The 20,450-nt window shown below is 35.2% G+C and overlaps 1 long non-coding RNA gene across 1 annotated transcript in view; it reads right to left on the bottom strand.

The window, feature by feature from the left end:
- Positions 1 to 1,708: 1,708 nt before the first annotated feature.
- LOC128311547 (uncharacterized) overlaps positions 1,709 to 20,450 on the bottom strand; it is a 30,455-nt gene continuing 11,713 nt past the window's right edge. Inside the window, exon 3 of the long non-coding RNA XR_008290005.1 lies at positions 1,709 to 2,212. This is a non-coding gene — a long non-coding RNA (uncharacterized LOC128311547). The remainder of the gene's footprint in view (positions 2,213 to 20,450) is intronic.

Raw genomic sequence — 20,450 nt, 5'->3', positions numbered from 1 at the left:
CTGCATCTGCACGGGAGAATCTCATTTCAGGTAAAGTATGGAGGAGTGGGGCAAATATTTTAAAATGTCATGATGATGGGGGTGAGTGTGCAGATCGTCAAGAAAGAGACAATTCTGTAGAAAACCTCTCCGGAATGTGGGAAGAAGCTGGGGGTAAAGAAGCAGACGATAGAAAGGGGCACTGGTCTAAAGAGGACAGTTCATCTGAGGGTCTGCCCTGGGGCATGCTGGCCTCAGAGCGAGTTATATGGTGGAAGGGGTCCTGCAGCTGTGCTGAGATCCAGGCTGTCTCCAAGTGGCCAAGCGCTACTCCCAGAAGTGGAGAAGGCTTTTAGGGAGGGCTAGGATGACAAAGTAACCCTTCCTGTAGGTACCGAGTTGACACTCCATTTGGTGGCAGATGTTCTCGAAAGGAGGGCAAGAGTGGTGGTTGGTCAGACTGAGCCTCTTGCTAAGGCTGCCTCTCAAGAAATTTGCTTCAACACAGGTTCTTGAAATTTGTATGTAGCAGTGTTTTTTCCCTGTGAGAAGGCAAGGAAATACAAGAGAAACGACTTATGAGATTCTACTAGTAGACATCAGTCTGTGTGGAGGTAGATGCTCAAATGGTAGAATTAAAACACAAAATGTTGAAGGAAACTCGTTTCTTGTGGAAATCGATGTGGTTAAATCCGTGCACCCATATACACGTCTACACACTCATACATGTTGATGAACCTTGAAATTACGGCTGCCGCATCTTCCGAGTTTTCAGAGGGGGCTAGAACACACCTGGATGCATTTACGGAGGTGGGGAAAGGGTGTTTGGGAGATGAGGATTTCCTCTGGAGGATATCCTAGTCATTTCTCATCAATTCTCATAGACCCTGCATGGTGGGAATCCTGGCTCTACCATTTACTGGTTTTGTGATACTTGTATGCAAAAATAACATGATAATCGTATTTAACTCACAGGGCCATTGTGAGAATTAAATCAATCAATCAAAGTAATGTGCCTAGCCTTACATCTGGCTCATTGAATGTTCAATAACTGTTATTATCATAATTATTCTTCTTTTCCTCTTCTTGGTTATTTGCCAGGAGAGGAAAGAACAAATAAACAAAAATATATCCGAAATGTGAAACCTAGCAAAATAGTGAAATTTTGATAGGAACTTCTGTTATATGTAGGAGAGCAGGTAGGGAGACAGGTTGATCTGTATATAGCTGTATCTGCTAGGTATAGTTGGAATATGTAGTCTTATGGAAAGTTCTTCACCAGAGGAACACATTTATTTATATATCACCTCTTATCAGATATTAAAATAGATACTTTAGAATTTTACATACCCCCTAATATGCCTATCTGACTATGACTACTATTAATAATAACAATAAGACTTTCAGAACATATCCATGTCTCAAAAATTTCACATTTATTTTGAAAAAAAAATCTAACCTTTAAAAAGTCTAGTTTGGAAAGCAGTGTTTTAAATATTTTGCTTATAAATGTGCTGCTGAATAGTCAGATTTATTTTTCTTACTAGAGGTAAATATAATGTGGTTATTTTACTATCAGATACAGTAGCTTCTTCTTTCCTGGGATGATAAATACTAAATATCATCCCCCTCTCTTTTTAGTTCCTTTACCTCTCTTCCTCTCTGTCTACCCTTCCTCTCTGCCTCTCTATATACAGGAATTTTTTACAGAATATTGCACACTTTTTTTTTCCTGCTAGAGAATGGGGTAAATGGATGTTGTAAGATATTTTAATTTTTTTTATGTTTATTTATTTTGAGAAAGAGGAGACAGAGCGTGAGCAGGGGAGAGGCAGAGAGAGAGGGAGACACAGAATCTGAAACAGATTCCAGGCTCCAGGCTGTCAGTACTAAGCCCAATGCAGGGCTTGAACTCACGAACTGAGAGATCATGACCTGAGCTGAAGTCGGATGTTTAACTGACTGAGCCCCCCGGGCGCCCCTGTAGTAACATATTTTAAAATGCAGGGTACAGATAATCTCTTCTGAAGCAAACAGCAAAGACTTTGTTCTTTATTTTTGAAACCTTATTTGAAGTGTAACAAACCTAGAAAAAAGAGGACAATCCTAACTGAACGGCCCAATGAATTACCACAAAGTGAACTCATTTATACTCTAGAGCAGGTCATTACACTGATTGTTTCAGCGCCAGAGGGGCCGTTTATGTCTCCACCCAGTCATTAATCTGTCCGCCCTTAAAAAGAAAATAAGTATCATTAAATCTTAAAATTGAGTTTTATCTGTTTATTACTTAAAGTAAATTGAATCATAAAATTGCATTTTTTTTTTGTATGTGTGTTAGGCATCTTTCACACAAGATCTTCAGATTATTTCTTCAAGTTGTTTCATGTAGCTATTGTTTGTTCTTTACATGCTCACTAGTGGGCAATCCATTGCTGATTAGCACTTGAGTTGTTTCCTGTATTTGCTAAGGGTAATTCAGCCCTGAACTTTCTTGTACCTGGGTCTTGATACCTACGTGCATACACCTGAAATATTCTGAAGGATGGAATTGTGTTGATGTTCAACTTTAGTGTATCTTGACTTCCACACAGTGCTCCAAAGTGATTGGACCAATGGGTGCTCACACCCCCAGAGTGGGAGAATTTCTTTGTCCTACAGCCTTGGCAACAGTGGGCGTAGTAAGTGGCTCTTTTCTTTAATCATTTGGAAGGTGTGCAATAATAACTCCTATAGAATATATTGATCACGATTGTACCTCCGTGCTTAATCATTACAATTAGTAATCTTTGGTGCATTGTTTGTTTGGGATGTCTTTCTAAAATTTTCTGGCAGTTGGGCTCCTCGCTGGCTCAGTTGGAAGAGCATGTGATTCTTGATCTTGGGGTTCAAGTTTAAGCTCCATGTTGGATGTAGAGATTACTTGAATAAAACTTATTTTTTTTTTCTGTCACTGTTTTGATTATTCTAGATAGGAGCTGTTTTTCAGTGTGTATTCTGTAAATATGTTCTCTCACTCTGTGGCTTGGCTTTTCAATTTGTTAAAAGTGTTTTTTGGTGAAGAAGAGTTTCTATTTCAGGCAGTCCAATTTATCAATATTTTTTCTCTGTAGTGTTAGTGTTCTTAATGTCTTAAATCTTTTTCTTTACCAAACTCATGAACTTATTCCTCTATGTTACTTCAAAGTGTGTGTGTGTGTGTGTGTGTGTGTGTGTACAAAAGCACATATTTTCTTTGCTTCTAATGCTTTTATCAGGATTTTGTTATCAAGTCTATAGTAGAAAATAAAATTACTTGTTGCATATTCCCATTTTTTTCTTATTTCTTGAAGAGATGTCTATGACTGACGTGACTTGTTTCTCAAATGTTTGGTTGAATTCCCTAGAATAAAATCATCTGGACCTTGAGATTTTTTTAGGAAGATATTTAGTTGTATACTCCATCTAAGTTTTTCAAATTTTAGTTTTCTCTTTCATAAGGTTTAAGAAGTTTTCATTACTTTGTTGATTCAATTTCAGTTTTCCAATGTATTGGTGAACATTTGTTCACAATACATTCTTACATTAATTTTATACCCATAGACTCTGTAGTGAAGTCCCTATTTATTCCAGATATTCTTTTCACATTTTCTTTCAATTGTTCTTGCCAAGAATTTATCAAGTGTATTAGTTTTTTCAGAAAGCGATAATTTTTTTTGCTGATCTCCTCAATCTATTTTCTACTGTTACTCCTATTATTACTTTCTTTCTATTTTAGGGGATATAATTTTTATTAAAGTATAATTAATATACAATGCTATATTAGTTTCAGCTGTATAACATATTGATTAAATAATTTTATATGTTACCTAGTGCTCCCATGGTAAGTGTGGTCACCATCTGTCACCAGTGTTGTTATATTATTGACTATATTCCCTATGCTGTACTTTTCATAGTTCCCTTTATCTATTGCACCCATTTCCCACCCACCTCCCCCTCTGGCAACCACTGTATTTAAGAGTATGTTTTTTGGTTTGTTTGCTTTGCTTTTTAAATTCTGCATATAAATGAAATCATATGGTACTTGTCTTTCTCTGTCTGACTTATTTCACTTAGCATAATACCCACCTGGTCTATTTGTGTTATTGCAAATGGCAAGATTTCATTCTTTTTTATGGCTGAGTAATGGGCCACATCTTCCTTATGAATTCATTTATTGATGGACATGTGTGTTGCTTCCATATCTTGGCATTAGTAAATCACGCTGCTATAAACATAGGGCTGCATATATCTTTTCAAATTACTATTTTGATTTTCTTTAATAAATACCCAGCTGTGGGATTACTGGATCATATGGTATTTCTAGACCACTTTCTTACATCCTATACAAAAATAAACTCAAAATAGATTAAAGATGTAAATGTGAGACCTCAAACCATAAAACTTCTAGAAGAAAACATAGGCATTAATCACTTTAACATTGGCCAGAGCAACATATTTCTGGATATGCTCCTTGGGCACGGGAGACAAATGCAAAAATAAACTACTGGGATCACACCAAAATAAATAAGCTTTACACAGTGAAGGAAACCATCAACAAAACAAAAGTGATCTGCTGAATGGGAGAAGATATTTGCAAATGATATGTCTAATAATGGGTTAATATCCAAAGTATATAAAGAACATACAACTCAACACTAAAAAAAAAATAATAATCTGATTAAAAATGGGCACAGAATGTAATTTGTTATGAATTTCATTTCACAGGGGTATGCTTAACTCATTTTTCAGCCTTTTTCTTCTTCTGTATATATATTAAAGGCTATATAATATTATTTAAGTATTGTTTTGCTGCATTCTACAAGTTTTTATAATTGTATTTCAATTATCACTCAGTTCACAGCATGTTATTCTAAAAAATAAAATTAAATAAAATAAATATTTTATTTCGCCTGATTTGTCCTTCTTCTGGTGTTCTTTATTTATGTAGATTTCAATTTCTGACCATCATTTTACTTCTCTCTGAATAACTTCTTTCAACAATTCTTGCAAAGATCTATTGTTGATAAATTCCCTGTTTCAGTCCATCATCAACCTAGAGATTAGGCAAGGTATATCCAGAAAAGTAGGAACCCCTTTGTTTATTTGAAACAAAGTGAATATAGAGCAAATCATTTTAACAGAAGTAATGGGAGACCTAGAAGTCAAATGAAGGTTTGTGATTTCACTAGAACAGAAAGCATAGGGAGCCTGTAGGACCAGCTGTCTGGAGGGACATAAAGAATCAGTTAGCTGAGGGTAGAACTTGGAGCTCCAGCAGCCTGTCAAGTAGGGATCAAATTGGAGTGCAGAAGGTGGCAGTGATGGAGATAAGGTTTGGGGTGGAGAACAAGGAGAAGAGACATAGTAGCTTCTTCCCTGCCTACTCTCCAGTGTTCCAGTGGACCAACTACAGTGGAAGACCTGAAAAAAAAGGCCAGGGAAAGAGGCCCTTTCAGTGGTCAGGTATGTATTTTTTATGGCAATATAGGCAAAGTGTGAGGAATCCATCTGAGGGCAAAATACCCAGAGGCATTCAAATATTACATTTGTTAATATTTTAGATGCATTCATTCATTCAAGAAAAATTTGTCGATCATCATACAATGACAAATACTAGCATGGTAGGTGCTGGAAAATAGAAGGATTAGGCAAATTAAGCAAACAATTATTAGAGTAATGGATTGTTAGGAAAGAGAGCTGCAGCATCGTGTGCCTCTGTATCAGGGAAGCTGAATCTGGACCAGGTAATTAGCCTATCTTCTCTTCCCACCTCTCTCAGAAGTGAACCTAATAGTTACATCTGTAGGCTAGGCAGGAGAAAGTTAGGACGATAGAGTGAGGAAGAAGGTCGTAGGCAGAGGGAAAACCATGTTTGAATGCAAGAAGCTAAGAGTACAATACACTATGAAGTTGAAGGAGTATGGTTATGGCCAAAGTCCCTTGGGAGAAAGGGGCAGCAAAATTTCCTGGAGACTCAGTTGGTGCAGTTTGCAGAAGCCAGAATGTGCAGCTCTTTGAAAGCTGCCAAAGTTCTGGATATCATTCTCTAAAGAGTAAAATATAGAAAAAAATAGTTGTAACCAGACATAGATTTTTAAGGGATTTCTTTTACTGCAGGTGGTAAACTGACCACAAGCTCTGTAACACTCAGACGGAAAACATGGATGTGGTTCAGGAAAGAGATGATAAGAGCTTGGATGTTGGAGACTGAAGTAAGGAAAGCAATCATAAGTGAAGCCCAGAAATATTTATTCAGAAAAGATACATAAGATTTGGTGATGTTTGTTTATTCAGTCATGCTTTCACTCATTATATTCAACAATATTTGTTGACTAACTACTAAGTGAATAAGATATATATTATATGTATATTGAGGGTTATTAATATATGTTGCTATAGTTTGTTACTGTAAATCCTAACAATAATTATTTTAGGAAGTACTTAATAGAGAATAATAGAGAGTGGGATAGTGGTTTAATTAACAACTTAAATAGGTGGTTTGGCCAATGCACAGACTTCTGGAGTAATTGCCTTAAATCTATCATTGAAACCATAGAAGCAACAATTACTTCATGGGGAGAGGAAAGACTCCTGAGTGAGTAGAGAAAGCAGTAAAAAGACCGAAATAATAGTGGACAGAGTCCACTTCCACCTTCAGAGTCTCCTCATCTCACTAGCAAATCAAGTCAATTACTGAGAGCAATGTTTGTACTTCCCTGTCAGTAAAAAAGATTTACTATTTTATTTATTTTATTTAAGTATAGTTGACACACAATGTTACATTAGCTTCTGGTGTATGACATAGCAATTGGACAAGTCTATGCATTATGCTGTGCTCACCATAAAAGAGATTTAGATTCTCATTTGCCTTAGTGATTTCTCCAATAACAAGACTGCTGGACTCATGGCCCAACAGTGAAGAGAACCAGTGCAAATGACCAGGAATGGAGCTGAAAATAGACTCGGTTTAGATTGCCAATCCCTTGCTATGGATTTAATCCAGTTCTTTTGCTGTGGTGACATCTTGCCCCCCTCAACTCTTCTCTTCCCTCTAGTTTGGCCCAAACTTACTTCTTTCAGGGCTCTGTGTCCAACACTTATGGAAAAAAATGAGACCTTAAGAAACTTTTGTAGAAATGCTTGAAAATCAATTGCTTTTATTCCAGGACCAAAAAATCACAATACTTCATTTTCTTTTACTTTGGTGGCACTGAAAATGTGCTCGCCTTCTGTACTAAAAAAAGAAGTTGTTTAAAATCTATTATTGCTAAGGAAACTTGAGAAACACTATTTGTCAAATATTAAATATCACCATGCCTAACCTGTGGTGAAGGCAGAAAATATTCATTTACAAGAGTTTGTTTTACATATCACATAAGGGGAAATAAAACGATTTTCTAGAAAAGTCAACATCTGCTATTTTTCTCAGATCTAGCTGTGGAAGATATTGGAAGGAGGCTGGACCCTGGAGCCAGAGAGCCTGGTTCCACTCCCTGCCTGGTTACCCCTGATTGTGTGAAATATGGCCAGTTGCTTAAATACTCTGGGAATCAGTTATCCCAGCTACACAACCCATACTGGTGCTATGTGGATGAGGAAGATGAGGCACAATATACATAAATAATGATGGTACAAATATGCTAAGTTATTTTAGGCATGATAAATTTTAACGCAAAATGACGTGACTTCTATAAAACGAAGTTGGTCAATGGTTTGTGAATTTTTTATGCCATTGATAGGTTTTCATACATCAAGATGCGTTCATTGAAAAAACCCACACATTTGTGAAATTATTGATTGAGAATATTGACTTAGCATGGGATTGTAGAGGGAAGGGAAACTATAGTTGGTTTACAAAGAAATATATTTGACAGCCTGTCACTGCCTTAACCTGTTAAGTTTATTTAAGGTAAGTGATGTAAGAAAACAATTCGTTCTTATATAAGCAATTAATGTCAATGAATATCTTATATATCGACTATTTATCCAGTAAAGAAATTTTACAAGCAGAAACCATGAGAGAAGTCTATCTTTCACACCTAAAATATAAGCCATATAAAAATTTCCTATGATTAAAAAGTATGAATATCAGCTATTTAAGGCTAGATTTGTTCACATAATAAGAAAGATGATACCAGTTCCAAACATATTTTCTATAAAAAATATACTTAGTATAACAATATTCATAGGCTTCCAAAAATATACTCAGTGATATATCTAAAGGCTACAGCAAAAAATAAAATGTCTGATTTTGAAAAGTTGTCAATGCCAGACTTCATCCATAAATATTAAAGACAAAACATGACCTGAATTACACAAATGTAAGCATTTCCTTCAATACCATAAAAAGTAAATAGTAAGTGAATGAATAATCTAAGATTCTGCATTCCCAGTTCTGCTAAATAAAATGTGATTCCTTACATAATGGTAAATTTACTGCAGAGATAAGTATCCCTTTACTCGCTTCATGCTGGCCAATCCCAAATTCCGTCCCCAAATTACTATTGGGAGAAATGGTCCATTTACAATATGATTACCATATACTATGTCAGATGAGTGAGAAATTTCTCATAAATATGAAACATTTGAGGCTACGGGGTAATTTTATGTCTTGGATAAACATTTTATAAATGCACATGATGTTTTCCTGCTTTGTCTCCACTCTGATTAGTACGGTCTTTCCAAAGTTATGAGTTTACTCAATCTCCTGTGAGCTTCCACGGTCCCGGATGGGTTTGAATGATGTACTCTAGCCGGTCTTCCAGGTACCCTCAATAGGCTCAAATTAGTCTGCTTCTACAGAAGAAGTGCTTACTCAGCTTCCCTGCAGTAGATATTTAAGGGTTTTGGAATAAAAACAACCTCTCTTCAAACTTAGCCCTGCACTGACTAGTTTGTGTAATTTAAGACAATATGTCATTTCTAAGCCTCATTTTATTTTTATGTAAAGTGATTGCACAGTAATTATCTCTCTGAGGATTAATTATGATAGCACGTGTGAACTGTCCTACAAAATATAAACTGTTTTCTTCCTGCTTTTTTGTTTAAAGTGTGCTTTAGACACTGTCAGAGGCTCTGAGAATTTATAAGAACTTTACTCTTCATAAATCTTATGTGTGATATACAAAAAGAAGGTAAAGCTTCTCATGTTGTTCGTCTGGCTGTGGATTCTTCCGGCCTGAGGCCCTGCTGGCTCATCCTCTCCTCTCTCTGTAAGATGTTGTGTTCCTCAGAGCTGATCCCCAGTCCCCAGCTCTTCTCTCTGTGCACGCTCACTGAGGCTTTGCATCCTCAAGGCTTCAATTTGCTTACAAATGTTAATAGACTCTAAATTTCTATGCATACTGCAGACTTAGCTTTCAAATCTGGTACCATAGAACCAATACACTGTTTGACATTTGGACCCAGGTAAATCACAGGGAGCTCAGAGTTCTAAAGACTTCCTGTTTCCTTCCCCATCAAGTTTACCCTCATTCTTCCCCATTTCAGTAAATGACACTGCCAGCTACCAAGTGGCATGGTCCAGAAACTCCTCCCCTTTCTTATTTCTTCAGTTTCTGTTAGTAGTCGCCTCACAACCACCAGCCGAACAGGACAGTTGTCTCCCCGTCTCTGCTGCTACATCTTGAATACAAAGAAGCCAGTGTGCTCTCTTGCCATTAGTATCATGGGAGCTTCCTGTTTCTGTTCTTTTTTTATTGCTCTTCTTAACTTGCACATCCCCCAAATCATAAGAGTAAGATTTGGAAAATGTGAGTTAGATCATGTACCTGTGCCTATTCAAGTGAATTTCCTGAATTTGAGTAAAATTCAGGAAATATTACATGAGATGCACAAATGTGTATAACTCAGTTCCCATCTTCCTCTGCAACATCATTTTATATCATCTATTTACATCATCAGTGTTCTTCGGTTATGTGGGTCTTAATACAACATGCTCTTTCCAGCATTGGTCATGCGTACCTTACTTCTTCAACTTCATGAGTCTTTCCTATTCTTTTGACTTTATCATAAACCATTAGAGATCTCTTCTTTAAATTTTGTTTTAATGTTTATTTGTTTTTGAGAGAGAAAAAGAGAAACAGAGCATGAGGAGGGGAGGAGCAGAGAAAGAGGGAGACACAGAATTGCAAGAAGGCTCCAGGCTCTGAGCTGTCAGCACAGAGCCCGAAGCGGGGCTCGATCTCACGAACTGTGAGATCATGACCTGAGCTGAAGTCAGATGATGAACCAACTGAGACACCCAGGCGCCCCTTAGAGATCTCTTCTATAAACAAATGAAGTAGCTCTCAGCAAATGTATGGTAGATTGTTTAGCATCTTTTCAACCTTTGTTATTGTCCTTTCATATAGGGCAGAGAAAAGAAAGAACAAAACTTAAATTCTATATCTCTACGTATGGTCATGACATAAGTCCTAGTTCATGGGATTTAAGCAGAAGGGGGTTTGAGGCTTCTGGGTGGTACCAACAAAAGAAACGTGTGTCTTCTTTCTGCAGGCTGGAATTAGGATGCGGTAATGTATCATTTTAGAAAGTATGGATGAAGTGAATCCCCCAGGGATGGTGGTATAACAAGATAAGAGACTTGGTTGGTGAAAATGTGTGGTTGGCACCTACTTAGATTGTTATGTAAGAAAGGAATGCTTATTAAAAAATATTTATTTATAAAACCATTGTTACCTAGCATTGGTAGGTAAAATATTTTTTTTATAAAACCATTGTTACCTAGGTCTCTGTTATAGCATTTAGTCCTAAGTCTTACTAATACAGCCCCACCCCTTTTTCTCTATTTTTTTCCTCTGAGCTCTGTTTATTTCTTTCATATTTTATAATTATTAGTTTGTTTGCTTGTCAAAACTATGCCATCCCCAACAGACCACAAAACAGAAAAGATGGGAGCTCTGGATGTTTTGCTGATTATTGGATGCCTAGTGTCTATTTTGGTCCGTAGTTCATAGTAAGTAGGTTTGCAATACATATTTGTGAATGTACAGATAAATTGGAATGCAAAAAAGTTTGAGTAAATGTTTTAAACTTATTCTTTGTATAATGCCTTCATGTTAAAATCCCAGCAATTACTGAGGGAAATTCAGTTCTGGTGCAATCAATTGGTCTGGAGACAACTGCAGCTGAGTAACGGAAGCTCCCCAAAATGATTTCAAAGTGCAGCCAAAGTTAAAAATGACTATCATGACAGTTTCTCAGAAAAACACATTCCCTTATCAGAAATGATAAGGCATTGCCTACTGAGATATTCTGAGATTTCACATGCAACCATCTATCTGATATTTTGACTAGCTTACTGAACCAATACGTGGACAGCAGGATCAAGAGAAGAAAAAATTAATCTACAGAGATATAATGTCATTCTACTGAGTCCTTTTATAGATGGTAAAGTCAGACATAAAAATAAAGCCTGGGAAATAACTCAGAAGAATAACAGACCACAGCACTTTGCAACTTGATGTAATCTTGGATATGACTGACACTCTGCCAATGCTTTTGTTCTGATCACCTCAACAACTATCATAGTTCTGACTGCATTTGTCTGTCAGTGGCTAGCACATTAAGGTACATATCAGTAACTACACCAAAGAGCTTTTTTGTAAAGACAGCAGTTTGAGGCAAGAATTACTGATCACGCAATAGAATGCTCCATATAAATTTTCTTAGTTAATAACCAAACACACATACACATAGGATGCATGACAGATTGTATTCTGTACAGTTTCATGAATACAGAGATTTGTTTGAACCTCTGGGTAGGTTTGGCTATGTAAACAGTTTCTAACATGAGCTAGATTTTCCTGTACTTTCACATTTATGATTCAATACAATGTCAATATTCCTCTGCTTTCAGAGCTAGTTCCCCTTCTATATTGATCTGCACAAAATAACTGTATCAGCACTATTAACTAACTGCAAATCTGTGCTGGGGCTACTTTTCTTTCCACTATGCTGTGAAATATCAGAGCCCAATAAGGGTAATCACATTCTAATGTGTGTTCTACCAAATTCTTGCTGTAACTGGTTGGGATATTTTCTCTTTTCCTCTGCTTTACATTAATAAGAATAGTTGAAAGAATAGTGCTATCTTTTTGAGAGAAGAGAATCACCTCTTGTTTCTCAGCTAGCAGAAAAAAAATATGCTGAACTTTACAGATCTGTGTGATCATGTCCCCTGTATGTAACACTTGCATATCCTCCTTCCAGTGAAAACCTAAAGTTTAACACTAGCTCTCATTACTGTTTCTGCTTATATGAGTAAGAAAATTAAATTATATGTTGAATAGCAGAACTAGAGCTATTTTGGAATCCTACAATAGTTAAAGTTTAGCAATATTTATTAAATCATATTAGCCAAAAATAGTCACATATATTAATGTTTTATGTTAAAAAAATTACATAATTTAACATGGAGGTTAAATAATATGCTTCCAAAAAGTGATTGGGACAACCAAAAAAAAAAATCAGAGAGGAAATAAAAAAAATACATGGAGACAAAGGAAATGAAACCCAATAGTCCCAAGTCTTTGGAATGCAGCAAAAGCTGTTCTAAGAGGGAAGTTTATAGCAATCCAGGTCCACCTCAAGAGGCAAAAAAAAAATCTCAAATAAACAACCAAACCTTACACCCAAAGGTGTTAGAAAAACAACAAACCAAACCCAAAACCAGTAGTAGGAAGGAAATGATAAAGATGAGAGCAGAAATAAATGACGTAGAAACAAACAACAACAACAACAACAAAATAGTAGAATGGATCAAGGAAACCAGGAGCTGCTTCTTTGAAAGATCAAAAAAGTTGATAAACCTTTAGCCATACTCATAAAAAAGAGAGAGGACTCAAGTAAAAACAATCAGAAATAATACAAAATATTTTAAGAGAATATTATGAAATCTGACATGGCAACAAATTGGACAAACTAGAAGAAATGGATAAATTCCTGGAAACATATAACTTCATAAAACCGAATCAGGAAGAAATAGAAAATTTGAAGACTGTACCAGCAATGAAGTTGAATCAGTGATCAAAAACTCCCAGTAAACAAAAGTTCAGGACCACACAGCTTTATAAGAAAATTCTACTAAACATTTAAAGAAGAGTTACTATCTATTCTTCTCAAACTATTTCAAAAAATAGAAGAGGAAGGAGAGCTTCCAAATTCATTCTATGAGACCAGCATTACCCTGATACCAAAACCAGATAAAAACACTACAAAAAAGAGAGAGAGCTACAGGCCAATATCTCTAACGAACATAGCTGCAAAAATTCTTGAGAAAATATCAGCCAATCAAACCCAACAATACATTTAAAAAATATTCACCATAATCAAGTGGGATTTATTCCTAGGGTGCAAGGGTGGTTTAATATTTGCAAATCGATCAGCGTCATACATCACACCAACAAGAGAAAGGATAAGAACCATGTGATTATCTCAATAGAAGCAGAAAAGTACAACATCCACTTATCATAAAAACCCTCAACAAAGTAGGTTTAGAGGGAACATACTTCAAAGTGATAAAGGCTATATGTGAAAAACAGATGACATCATAATCAATGGTGAAAAACTGAGAGCTTTTCCCCTAGGCTCAGGAACAGAACAAGGATGTCCAGTCTCACCATTTTTATTCAACATAGTACTGGAAGTCCTAGCTACAGTAATCAGGCAAGAAAAAGAAATAGAAGGCATCCAAATCAGTAAGGAAGAAGTAAAGCTGTCACTATATGCATCCTTTGTTCCAGGAAAAAAATGGTATCATCTCTGTATGTATAATCAAAAGTTGAATCTTATGCATGTTTGTAATCTACTAAATGTGTATAATATACATGTACATATAGTCTATATTTATAAAAATGTACATATATGCATATATAAATACAAATTAGTACCTTTTATAAAAAATATTTTTAGTTTTCAAACATTTTATTTTTAAGTAATCTCTGCACCCAATGTGGGACTCAAACTTACAACCCTGAGATCAAGTCTCATGCTCCACTGACTAAACCAGCCAGGTGCCCCTATAAAAAGTTTTTGAATGTTTAATTGTTCTCAAAACAATAAGAATCTTGGACAACTTTAGACACATGCCAAATAAAAATTTGTATTTATAGTATTATAGTTATATATTTATATTTGCCTATGATATATACATAATTAAAATTATATATTGAATATCTACTAAACCATATATTCTAATACATTCATGTGGTTATTGAAATCATGAAATAAATATGTAGGGATTTATAATTGTACATTCATTGAGTATATTCCATTTCTTTAATTCTTGTAAGATAATGTACAGAACCTTGGAGTCATAATGATGAACTAATCCCAGACATTGTCTTTGTAGATTTAAAACATAAAGTACATAGACTTAATTTGTCTAAGTACATTAGGCCCTCAATTAAATGTACTGCTATTGTTACATATCAAGCAAAAGAATTGTCAATTGTCAATTTATTGAACATGTGAAACATGACTCTGTATAATGCTATACACACAAGATACATTCTTATTGATTTTGTGGACTATGTATATATCTACTCAACTATAATTTTTCAGAGTCAATGAAAATATTTACTGTGTTGAATTTGAGGGTGAGAAGTCAAGGAAAGTGCATGGATCTTTAGTGTCAAGATTAAATTTTACTAAAAACTCATCACGCAACCAAATATACAAATGAAAACAAATATTTAGAATGGGACTCTGTGCCTTGGAATGACTGGTTCAGGTAATAGGGTATAGATATGATTTCACCTTCTGGTAAACCTTTTCTTTTCAACACTAGGGAGACTAATTATCACATAAGTTTTGAAAGAAATTCCCATGGCCCTCCTTAAAATATTTCTGGATTTTCAAAAGTGAAGCATTTGTGAAGGTTCTCACCTCTCAAGATGTCTAATTAGCTCTCCTTGTGCATTGAGACCTACAAGTTTCTTTCAAGATTCAAAGCTAAAGTTAGAAACTTAATTTCAAATGATATCAAAACTCAGTTTGATAGCACTTTGATTTTCCATATAAAATGAAATGCTTGATAAACTGTAGGCAAATTACCATGTGAAATTATAGGCATCTGTCAATGTTTCAGCCTTTTAAAAACATTTTGCAAGTTATTAAAATTATAACAGATAACTGAATTTTAATTTTCATATAAGTATGAAAAGAATGAAATTAGAACCTTATGTTAACAATTAAAGACAAAAATGATCTTCCTTTGTTTCTCTGGCACATAAATATCATTGTGAATTCTATACAGAATAACCTGTCTGTATTTAATACTTACAGCATTCTTAGCTGGATATGTATGAAAGGAATACATATACATCAAAGTCGAAATTATAAAGAGAGAGATGGCTCAGTAAATCATCTCTATGTTTTGGAACCCAACCTGTTCTAGAAGAATCTTGTTCCAGAGCTTATTAGAATTTATGCATGACAAGAGTAACATCCTTAATACATTCACAAGTTCCTATAATTTCAGAAAAAAATTGCTTAAGATATAGTTATACAAAGAATTCTTCTTTGTTTGTCTGAGTTTCTAATTTATCTGGCATCCTGTAATCTTATTTGTTAAATTTGACAGCTCTATGACAGAGAAACTTTAGAAGTAACCTAACTATTCATCAGTGGAATAATTATATAACACAACACATATCAGGCACCATTCCAAGTACTTTGCAAATTTTGCTGATAAATTTCTTGCACATCTACTCCTATTTTGAATTCTGCTTCTGAGGTGATCCAAACAAACACAGAAAGTCTATTGGTACAGGTGGTCCAGGATGTTGGTGGTGAAAGATTTGATTAATGACCCTTCTCAAGCTATGAGTTTATTATGTCTGCATACCCAAGACTTGGAAATCTTGACAATACAATCTTGTCATCAAAGCTAGTTATATTTTCTTTTTTTTTTTTTTTAATCTTTTTTCCCCAGGGATAATGATTTCTCCATTAGGGAAATAAATTGGAATTAGCAGAGCTTATTTCCACATGCCCTGGGAATTCTTCCAATGATTTATACATAATATATTTCTTGAGACGTGGGTCATGAGATATGATGCATGTCACCACTGCCAATTATCTTGGATGTAAAATAAGAAGCAGGAAGGCAGAACACCTCACAGAGGCAAAAGCAGCTACCAGGTTTTCTTCACTCTGCTTGGGTATCAATAGACTTCCAACACTAGGGGGCAGTAAGGCGGTGTTCTCCATTCCTACACAGACCTTTGAAACAATTCCAGTGAAGAGATTTCACCAGCAGATGGCCAAGAAAGCTATTTTGATGGAGTTTAGTTTAATTATTATTTGAGGCTATCTGATGTTAAAAACTTTTTTTAAAAGTTTGAAAAATTAAAACTACTCTTACGAATAGGTATGTCATTTGGAATTATGGAGTTTCACTTGCTAATTTAAAAAATAATTTATTGGGGCGCCTGGGTGGCTCAGTTGGTTAAGCTTCCAACTCAGTTTCTGTTCAGGTCATGATCTCACAGCTTCCTGGGTTGGAGCCCGGTGTAGGCTGGCAGGGCAGAGCCTGCTTGGGATTCTCTCCCTCTTTGCTGCTCTTCCCCTACTTTTGCTATCTCTGTCTCTCTCTCCAAAAATAAATAAACCTAAAAAAAGTTCAATAATAAAAAATAATTTATTAATTGTTTTGACAACTTGAAGGAGGGGAATTTCCTTTGATTTTTGATCAAGAATTAACATTATAAATTATAAATGTCAATTATATGATGTTCTAAAAAAGGCAAAATTATTGTGATAGAGAACAAATATGGTTTTCAGGGGATGTAAGTGGAGGGAGGAGGAACTTTGTGGATGATAAAATTGTCCTGTATTCTGATTGTGATGGTGAATACATACTATAAATTTGTAAATATCTATAAAATTTACACTAGAAAGGATATATTTTACTGCAGACATATTAAAAAATAAGTAGATGTGTGATACTGTTTATTGCCTGGCCACTGTTTTTTTGATATTTATTGAGATATTACTACGAAATCATTGAATAGTTTATTGCAATACAATTGCAGTTGTTAAGTAGCCTTTTTTTGCAACAAAAACAGGGAATTTCATACTCAAGAAACAAGATATAATAGAGCAATATAAAATAATTAAGCCGTTTGTATAAGAAGGGATTATTAAAAAGCAAAAGAAGGCAAATATGAAAAATAATCATACAGAAATCCTGGTATTAGAGGTATAATATTTGAAAAACAAATTTAATGTTTATTTACTTTTTTGAGAGAGAGAGAACAACAGAGTGTGAGCAAGGGAGGCACAGAGAGAGAAGGAGATACAAAATTTGAAGCAGGCTTCAGGCTCCAACCTGTCAGTACAGAGCCCAATGCAGGGCTTGAACTGATGGACCACGAGATCATGACCTGAGCCAAAGTCCAATGCTTAACCAACTGAACCACCCAGGAGCCGTGGAGATATAATATGTGAAATAAGAAGTAAGTGTCTACTCTGTAGTCACTGTATATTGAAATATTACTATTAAATTATTGAAATTACTGACAATTGAATCCCTGGTAACACATTACATAACAATTATTAAAAAAATAATAATTTGTCTTGATAAGCTTGTAAACTTGGTCAGAGATCATAGCAAATTCATTCCATAGGAATGACACAAAGTCATGAGTAAGTGTAATTACTGTGGAAGGTAATTCTTGCTGAATATGTAGTCATTTATAAAAGTATAAAGTATATTGGGACACCTGGATGGTTCAGTCAATCAAGTGTCTGACTTTTGATTTCAGCTCAGGTCATGGTCTCAGTGGTTCATGAGATTAAGCACTGAATTGGGCTCTGTGCTGACAGTACAGAGCCTGCTTGATATTCTTTCTCCCTCTCTCCCTCTCTCTCTCTCTACCCCTCCCCTGCTCTCTCTCTCTCAATCTCTCTAAAAATGAATAAATAAACTTAAAAAAATTTACAGTAGAAAGGATATTAAAAAGTCCATAGTCATGTGATATAGAAGACAAAAACAGGATATCCCATGACCCCCAAAATAAGAAATAATAATATAGGAAGGAGTTTGAAATAGTTTAAACATTTATTTGTAACACAAAATGTGAATGGTAAAAGCAGGAAAACTTGAAAAATAGTCATACAAAAATCTTGGATATGAAAATGTAATATTTGAAATATATATTTCACATGGACTAAATCATAAAGAATAAACACAGTGGAATAGACAATCAGTGGATTGAAAGACTGATATGAAGAAATCACTCAATGAAACATTAAAATATAAAAAAAAAATAAGAGGGATTAAGTAAATTTAGACTGAGGATGATTTAAGAAATTGGAATGCGTGCTGCCTAGTGGGGCAGTTAGAAGCTTTTCTTGTTCCCTTCCTCCTAGAGTCTGTTAAGACTTGCTCTTACTGACTTATGCTGGCTCCTTATGTGAGAAAAATTGACTACTTCTATTTCCTGTTATGATCGACTGTTTTGTATCAGAATAAGCTCTAAGAGAATAAGAAAGAAAACTGAGTGCGCTTAGATTTGTAGAACTCCCAAATCAAGTAGGGCTTGAGGAGCTATGATCCTGGAATAGATGGAGAGGTGAGCCCCAAATTCAGTTTTACTTTGCAACTTGAGACATTTATGGATTCTTAGGCAGTGACTGAAAGACAGAACCTGAGCCAAGTTCTTGAGACTATCATATGTTTGGGAAGAAAAATCAGTGGGTTCAGGGCAAACAAGGAAGGAGGTCTCTAGCCAACATGCCAGATTTTCAGTGGGGAATTTTGTAGGCTCACTACATAAAAGAAAGAAAAGCAAAAATGGAACAACGTTCACAAATACTGAATCCCAGCTACCAGTCAGCTCAATCTCTGATCTAATTAAAGTAGCCTAGCACAGCACTAACTGCTTGCCAGAAAAAAACGAATTCCACTTTACATAATAATAATATCACCTATGCCTTTAGTCTTCTTAAATTGTGTTTTATTTGGAGATATTTATAGATTTATATTCTGTTGTTAAGAAAGAAAAGAGAGATCCCATGGGCTCCTTTGTCAGTTTTTCCAAAGGCAGCACCTTGCAAAACTACAATATCACAACCACAGCATTTCCATCACAAGAATCTCTTATGTGCCCTGTAATATCCACATGTTCTTCCTGTTCCTACCTGCATCTTAACCCCAATAACTGTATTGTTTTCCATTTCTGTAATTTTATTATTCCCAAAATGTTATATAAATGAAATCATACAATAGTTACCTTTTGGGGTTGACTGTTTTTCACTTGACATAATTCTTTGGTGATTCATGCAAATTGTTGCATGTATCAATAGTTTTTCATGCCTGTTTCTTGGTATTATTCCAAGCTATGGATGTATCATTGTTTGTATAGCCATTCACACATTGAAGAATATCTAGTTTGTTTCTAGATTTTGGCTGTTATGAATAAAACAGCTACACGCATCCATGTATAGAATTTTGCGTTAACTTAAGTTTTAAATTATCTGGGAAAATGCCCAAGAGTTTATCCAGTTGTTGGGCGTCTAGGTGGCTCAGTCTGTTAAGACTCTGGTTCTTGGTTTCAGCTCAGGTCATGATCTCATGGTTTGTGGGTTTGAGCCCTGTGTTGGACTCTACATTGACAGCATGGAGTCTGCTTGGGGTTTTCTTTCTCTGCCCCTTCCCCACTTGCAGAAATGCGACACTCTCTCTTCCAAAATAAATAAATAAACTTAAAAAAAAACAGCTATCCACATTCTTGTATAGAATTTTGTGTTAACATAAATTTTAAATCATCTGGGAAAATGCCTGAGAGTTTATCTAATTATTGGATCATATGATAACTGCATGTCGAGTTAGTTAAGAAACCGCCAAGCTATTTTCCAATGGGGTTGTACCATTTTATATTACCGCAAGAAATGTGTGAAAGATCCAGTTGTCCATATCACTGCCAGCATTTGATGTTACCATTTTTCATTATAGACATTCTATCATTTGTGTGATACTCATTGTGGTTTTATTTTGCATTTCCCTAGTGACTGATGCTACTAAGCTTCTTCTCGTGTGGTTATTTGCTGTTTGTATATATTCTTCAGTGAAAGGTCTCTTCATGTCTTCTATTGATTTTCAAATTGGCTTTTTTTTCTTTTCTTTTCTTTTCTTTTCTTTTCTTTTCTTTACTGTTTTGAAAGTTCTTTATATATTCTAGATACTTCTGCAAATATTTTCTCATACTCTCTACATTGTTGTTTCATTCTCTTAACAGGTCTTTCACAGACCAAAAGTTTGAGGTTTTGACAAAATTCAATTTATACATTTTTTCTTTTATGGATCATGTTTTATTTTTAAAAATTTAGAATTTATTTATTTTTGAGAGAGAGAGAGAGAGCACAAGCAGGGGAGGGGCAAAGAGAAAGGGAGACATAGAACCTGAAGCAGGCTCCAGGCTCTGAGCTGTCAGCACAGAGCC

This window comes from Acinonyx jubatus, chromosome A1 (genome assembly GCF_027475565.1).
Source record: "Acinonyx jubatus isolate Ajub_Pintada_27869175 chromosome A1, VMU_Ajub_asm_v1.0, whole genome shotgun sequence".
NCBI classification, from domain to species: domain Eukaryota; kingdom Metazoa; phylum Chordata; class Mammalia; order Carnivora; family Felidae; genus Acinonyx; species Acinonyx jubatus.
The sequence above is the reverse complement of the archived record's forward strand: the minus strand, read 5'-3'. Positions and strand labels throughout refer to the sequence as shown.